Here is a 7,315-nt window from a genome sequence, read left to right as displayed (position 1 = left end):
TTCAAAATCAGGAATGAAGTCAGCATTGCGTTGGTTGAAGTCACCATATATGTGTACTTTCACCTCAGGGGGAAGACCAGATATGATATCTTCAGCATTTTTGAAAAAGGAGTCGTAAGCATGTTTGTTGGCATGATCAGGTGGAAAGTACACTGATGCAAATACATGTTTTTCGTTTTCTATATTTACTTTCACCCAAACATGTTCAAACTCTTTGAATTTCGAAGAACAAATAATTTCAGAATTAAATTTTGAAGAGACTGCAATGAGGACCCCTCCTCCTGATTTTCTTTGTGACATAAGAAAATCGCGATCGTCTCTAAAAACGTTATAATCACATCCGAAAACTTCTTCGCTTTTTATAGATTCGTCCCAACTTGTTTCTGTGCCTAATATGATCGAAAAAGATGACGCTAATATGTTTTTATGGATTTGCTTGATTTTTGAAGATCCTCTCATACGATTGAAATTCTGACAATAAACAAGAGCCTCGGAAGCTTTTGGAAGGTCTACATCATGCCTTGCATTATCAGATTCATTTAAGTGTTCATCATTTAAATTTATACAATTCCTATCACAACTCGAATGGTTGCCGCAGTCATTTGAGCCTTCGTCATAGCCTAAATTATTAGCAATACATTCATTGCGTGTTAAGATACTAATATTACCTTCCTCTGTGAAGTGCGTCAATTCTGGCAAAAACACTGGCAGGAGCACCTTCCATTCAAACGTGCTGGTGCGGCATTTGTTCGGTGTGGCGTATTCGGTTGTCTGTCGCTAGGGTACGGGTTCAGCACTTCTCCTCTCTGGAATGCTATGGTTGGACGATACGAAGTGGGAGGTGGTCTCGAAAATCTTTCCTTCGCTGCTGCTAGTAATTCTCTGTCTAGAAGAGGAGTATTTGTTCTGAAGTCAATATCTCCTGCGGCATTAGTATTGCTACGGTTGTAACAGTTCCTACTGGTATTTCTCTGATGGATGATGGAACATCTGTTGTAGCTCGGCTCATTGTAGTTTCTTCCATTAACGGTGGTTGGACGCGGGTGACTTTTATTCATATATTTATTCCTTGCGGGTTGTTGTGTGTTTTGTGGCAATCTGTTTCGCCTTTTACGTTTTTGCTTGGCCTTTTCAGCCAGTTTTTGCTGCCGCTCGCGATGCATTTTGCGCGCATCATATGAAGTCCAATCGGCCTTCCATATTTTTTTGTCACCTAATAAACGCCATCCTGAAGTATCTTCGGACTTTTCCATTTCAACTTCTAAACTAGGATACGCCTCATGTGTCAACGGTTCAATGCTTTTTGTAGACAACATGTTTGCTGACCATGCTTTCAGCTCGTCGACAATATCCACAAATAAATTTGGGTTCATACTTGCAGACGTTGTGGCGGCCATGTCCAATTGCAGCTGATTTATTTGACATAGATCGTCATTTATGTTCCGCAGCTCAGTGGATACATCGGACTTAAATGATGTTAACGTATTTGTCAAATAATCATTGTTTTTCTGGGCAACTATGTCAAGAACCGTCGTTATATGATTTTTTATAGTTGCAACGCTTCCAGCCAAGCTACTTGACTTGTTAATAATAGCCAGCTCATTTTTTATTGCAGACATCAGAATCTCAAGTCCTTCAAAAGCTTCGTTGATTATGCTTGGTTTTTCATTATTTAAATTGAAGCGATGCAACACTTCTGTATTAGCATGGAGCTGCTCTGTTAGAAGTTTATGCTCTTCATTCAGATTTTTTATGTCCAATTTTGCTTGTACGAGTTCTTGGCAAGACTCACAGCAAGGCAAAACATATGAGGTGAAGTCAATCAATTTTCTATCTTTCCTCCTCAATGAACTCCGCTGCACCGTAACACCGATACACGCGGCGTGGAATTTACGTGGACACCCCGCACATGTCCACAATACCGAGTCGGCAGAAGCGTCCAAAGCACAAATTTCGCAGTTCATGACGTACGCAAAAAATAGAATAATTAAAACAAAATCGAGTCGCGCGCGGGTTTCAGCGAATAAAAAACACGTCTACTTTGATTGACGATTAAAATGCAAAAATGCGATTAAAATTAGGGTATGAACTAGTGAATTTGTCATTCTGGGCTCAATTGAACGCGATTAACTAGTATACGGAACGAAACAGTGACATAGGGTCAATTTTCAATATATTTGAAACGAATACTCAATACAACCTTCGAATTGAATGCGCCAGCTGGGGGAGCAACCAATTGAGTTGAAATTTTGAGAGACCTCTTTTCTTACCCTAAGGCACATATCTAGGGGGTGCCCCGTTGAGTTTTACAACTTTTTTGTTCAAGGGCCAGTCTAATGTACCGTAAAACGGGGCATCTTTGATAATGCGGGTAACTTTGATAGTGCGTTACCCACCACATACTAAACGAAATATCATAATTTCGGTTAATCGGTAAAGCAAAACGAATGCAAAACTAAAGAATATTAGTATGACACCACATAACATATGTGGAACTCAGAAGTGAAAGCGAGTTGAAAAGTTGTACCCACTTCCAGCTGCTGGCAAGTGGTATATCTAGTATAGAAGACATCGAACATCACCAATAGTAAACAAAAAACATATGATTCGAGCAGTAGACCAGTTGCTGCGAAGATTACAGACATTAAGATCGGGGGACGGTCGACAACGTTGGGAAGCAATGTCTGAAGATAAAACATGTTTACTTTTTCATAAAATGTATTTTTTTTTTGTGTCGTACTATTTAATATTCATGTTTCATTACAACAGAGTGTGATCGTTTCGGAAATAATATTTTCTATAAAAAAAACTTCCTGTTTCATAACGTGAAAAAGCTTATACTTTACAAAATGCTTCCATTCATTCACCTAAAAAGTACAATATGTTAGAAACAACACAGATATCTAATACATTAACTAAATTATCTTGGATACGAGTGGTGTAAATCTAATTCTAAACTTGTACCATAAATATTTATATTCATTCCCTTCGTTGCCACTCTGGATATATGTTATCTTTGGTTCATTTCAATACAATGTAACATTGGGCCAGACCTCAAAATTAGATAAAAAAAAAATGATTATGAAGATGATATTCACAACAAAAATGGCTTAGGCAAAAATGTTACATATGATGAGGACTACATTTTGACATTAACTGACATTAGGGTGGTCCAACAAAATACGGAAATATTTTTGCCAACTTTTATGCTTTGCAATTTAACGCTTTTAAGTGTTCTATCAAGTTGATCTTTGTTTAATTTTAAACAACTTTGCCGAAGACGCCAATCTTGTAAGTCTACTGTAGCCGATCCTATGGCGTTTTCAATGATGCAGTGTAGGGTGGTCCAAAAATTGATGTTTTGCTCATAACCTTTTTATTTCCAATTCTAACTAACTGAAACGTGTATTTTGGTGAAAGAATTAAGTGATTCTATTTATTCGTTTATGAGATATGACCATTTTTATTCCAAAAAATAATATTTTTCAATCTTCAATATCTTCAAACGGGGGAAAAACGGGGATGCAATTGGTGCAGGATTTGAAAGGTATAACTTAGAGGTTCAAATGATATATGGTATTTCTGGAGGATATTAGAGGATTTACAGTATAATTTTGATGTGAAAACAAATAGTTTTTACAAATTCATGATTTTGGTTGAAATATTGAACACTACGGCAAAGTTCTAAACATAATTTGAGTGAAAACTGTTCAGCCGAATATTTTTTAGCATATTATACTTATTTATATAATGTTTAAATTCATATTCCAAACACTTACGGTTTACGCTGACTTGAAATGCAACTTATAGGCGAAAATCAGCCTGAATTGGTGATAAAAACATTAATATCTTCTTCTTCTTCTTCTTGGCATTAACGTCCCCACTGGGACAGAGCCAGCTTCTGAGCTTGGTGTTCTTATGAGCACTTTCACAGTTATTAACTGAGAGCTTTCATTGCCAAAGTTGCAATTTTCGCATTCGTATATCATGTGGCACGTACGATGATAATCTATGCCCAGGGAAGTCAAGGAAATTTCCATTACGAAAAGATCCTGGACCGACCGGGAATCGAACCAAGACACCTTCAGCATGGCGTTGCTTTGTAGCCGCAGACTCTAACCACTCGGCTAAGGAAAGCCCCGAAAATCTTACAATAAAAGGAGATATTAATATATCTCCTTTTATTGTAAGGTTTTCGCAAAAGTATTGAACAACATTATGTTTCCAATGTCAATCAATGTGATTATTCTGCCACATATTCCGATCACTGTGATTCATATTCCGTACAGCACGAATAAATCCTATTCATATAAATAATTAAGCATACAAATTAATCTATGCTGGTTTATCTGACATCGAACTAGAAAGTCATTACTACTCCCAGGGTATAAAATAGGTTCAAACACAATGAATTTGAGTTACAATTGACTTCCACTTCCTGGGAATTTGATGACATATATCGGTGAAATATTACAACCACCACGGCATACAAAATCCGCGTGTTTGGAATATGATTCTGATTGTTTAATGTTTTAAATCATCAACAAAAATGTTTTGAATCGTTGTATATTTCCAATGAGCAGGCTGTGTATGGTTGAAAGTGATTAAATTTAATTTAAAAAAGAATTAGACTATGAAATTGGTAATGCTTTTTAGTTTTGTAGAAAAATTACTTTGCAATGGATTACCTGCTTCGATCTTGTCCACAGTTGATCAGAAGTTTTCTCGTTTTATTTTGTATGGGGAAAGGCATTTAACTTCAAGTTTCTCGTGAATGAAATCATTAGTCAAAAAATATTTGGTAGGCGTGATAACCATCATCATCACAAACAATCGTTCGAAAATAGTTTCCAGTTTGGAGAAATAATTCGTTAGATGTATTTCGCCACACAAATATTTAAAAATTATACGGTAATTCATCAAATATACCATTTGAACCTCCAAGTTATACCTTTCAGATCCTGAGCAAATTGCATCCCCGTTTGATTTTTTGAATAAAAATGTTAAATCTCATAAACGAATGAATAGAATATCTTAACTCTTTCCCCAAAATACGCGTTTCAACTATTTGTAGATCTTTGTAGAATGCGTAATTTTGATAGAATTGGAAATAAAAAAGTTATGGGCAAAATATCAATTTTTAATTGACCACCCTACCTTGCATCTTTGCAACGCCATAGGATCGGCTACAGTTGACTTACAGGATGGGCGTCTTCGGCAAAGTTGTTCAAAATTAAACAAAGATCAACTTGATAGAACACTCTTAAGCGTTAAATTGCAGAGCATAAAAGTTGGCAAAAATATTTCCGTATTTTGTTGGACCACCCTAATGTCAAAATGTAGTCCTCACCATATGTAACATTTTTGCCTAAGCCATTTTTGTTCTAAAAAATCATCTTCATAGTCAAAATATTTTTTTTCATCTAATTTTGTGGTCTGGCCCAAAGTGCAATGTCGATTGATGTATTGGTGGTATAACTCTTTTGACATTTCGATGTCCTTATACCAGCATGCAAATATTAAAGTGGGTACCACTTTTTGAGCTCGAGTTCCACTTATGTTATGTGATGACACTCCATGTAAGAGCTGTTTTCATTTGAATCGTGAGCATTTGAAGCTTTTTATACGAATATTAAAAATTGACACGATTTTAGCATTTTCGAATCGCTTACAATCAGTTCTACGATCAATATTTGATGTAGTTTTGAATAATTGGTCACTTATTCTTGACAGCCTAGTTATCATAGAACTTGAAAATGGTCTCAAATTTCTTAGCGAAAAGCATTTTCACAATCTGGGACCATTTTTGTAATCTAAGTCAGAAATTTTCATATAACGTTAAGGTGATTATAAAACGAAGCCAATCTTCGAATTTTCAAGCGCACAAGACGAGAGTATCTGACAATAGTTCACGTTGGAAACCAATCAATTTGCTTGCTTGCTGGTGGTGACCAATGGGATAGATTTTCAACGCGGAGCGCTGTTTGGTTCTCAAGTCTTGTGCTCTTGAAAATTTGAGGTGTGGCTTTGTTATATAATCACCTTAAACGCCTAGAGATATGCAGCGCCCTACAAATGTTACGTATTCACTCAATTTTGTTCGATATCTACTCCATTATCAAAGTTACCCCAAAACAGAAAACCGATTTCCGATTTTATGAAAAATTATATATCCATACAAAATAAATCTTTTGGCAATCTATCAACTGTAATCGATAGCTAGGATGCCAGTACTTGTTTTAAAAATATAAATTGTAATTCTTTGAAACCGAATGCATAAATATTAAAGTTTTCTTCGAAAAAACTGTCAGAGTTACCCCGTTTTACGGTACACGCAACTTTAACATCGATTTGAGCAAAGAGAAGAACATAAAGTTACTTAGAGTTCGCGGTTCATGGAGAAGCACCTCAACCTCAAACTGGCTTCAAAACTCACTAAAACAACCAATCTTAGTGGATTATGCGTGGACCTAACGTTCAACCGGAATCTTTGTTTGGGGAGCAAGAGTTACCGCTCATGCTTCCCCGACTAGAACCACATAACAAGATTATAACACATTCCTATCAGCAGCAGTTATAAATAACAAAGTTGATAAAATTGTGTTATCAAGATAGCTTTGTTCTCAACTTGTTATATTTTTAGTAACACGTTTATAACAACATTTGTTATAAGGACTGTTCATTTTGTAAAGTGGACACCTTGTGCATGCTGTATCTTTTTAATTTATCAATGAAATTTCAATCGGTTTTCTGCACATCGTTTGACTAGTATTGTACAATGTTGTGATAATAAAAATTCTCCAAAATTAATTAAATTTCACTCGAATATGGAACAACGATTAGAACGGTCGGTTTTTGGAGGTTATCAAAATCAATGATTGTTAGAAATTGGCTGGAAAATTCGACAATTTATATTTTTTATTTTCAAAAAGGGCTTGTTCTTCGAAAGTATCATCAACTAGAAGCCTGATGGAAAAAATCAAGTTATTTTTGGAACAACAATTTTACAGATATAATAACATCATTTTCCCCCTATATTTTTAGAGAAAACCATTTTAAAATTGAAGGGGATCGGTATGAGTAGAATTTTTTTGGTTAAAAGTACGTCCTGACGGAAGTCCGAATATAATATTAATATGAAAAATGACTTACGCCTTCATAGAGTTACTTATTAAGCCCCCAGGTGACATTTAAAGCACAATAGATACACAATTGCTTTATTCTTAGAAGACCTTTCAAAGTACATTGACAATCATCAAATTTGGCAACACTGCTGTAATAAAATCGACTTCATTTTGCACCTATTATTTTTGTA

This window comes from Aedes aegypti, chromosome 1 (assembly GCF_002204515.2).
Source record: "Aedes aegypti strain LVP_AGWG chromosome 1, AaegL5.0 Primary Assembly, whole genome shotgun sequence".
NCBI classification, from domain to species: Eukaryota; Metazoa; Arthropoda; class Insecta; order Diptera; family Culicidae; genus Aedes; species Aedes aegypti.
This window is presented reverse-complemented; position numbering follows the sequence as displayed.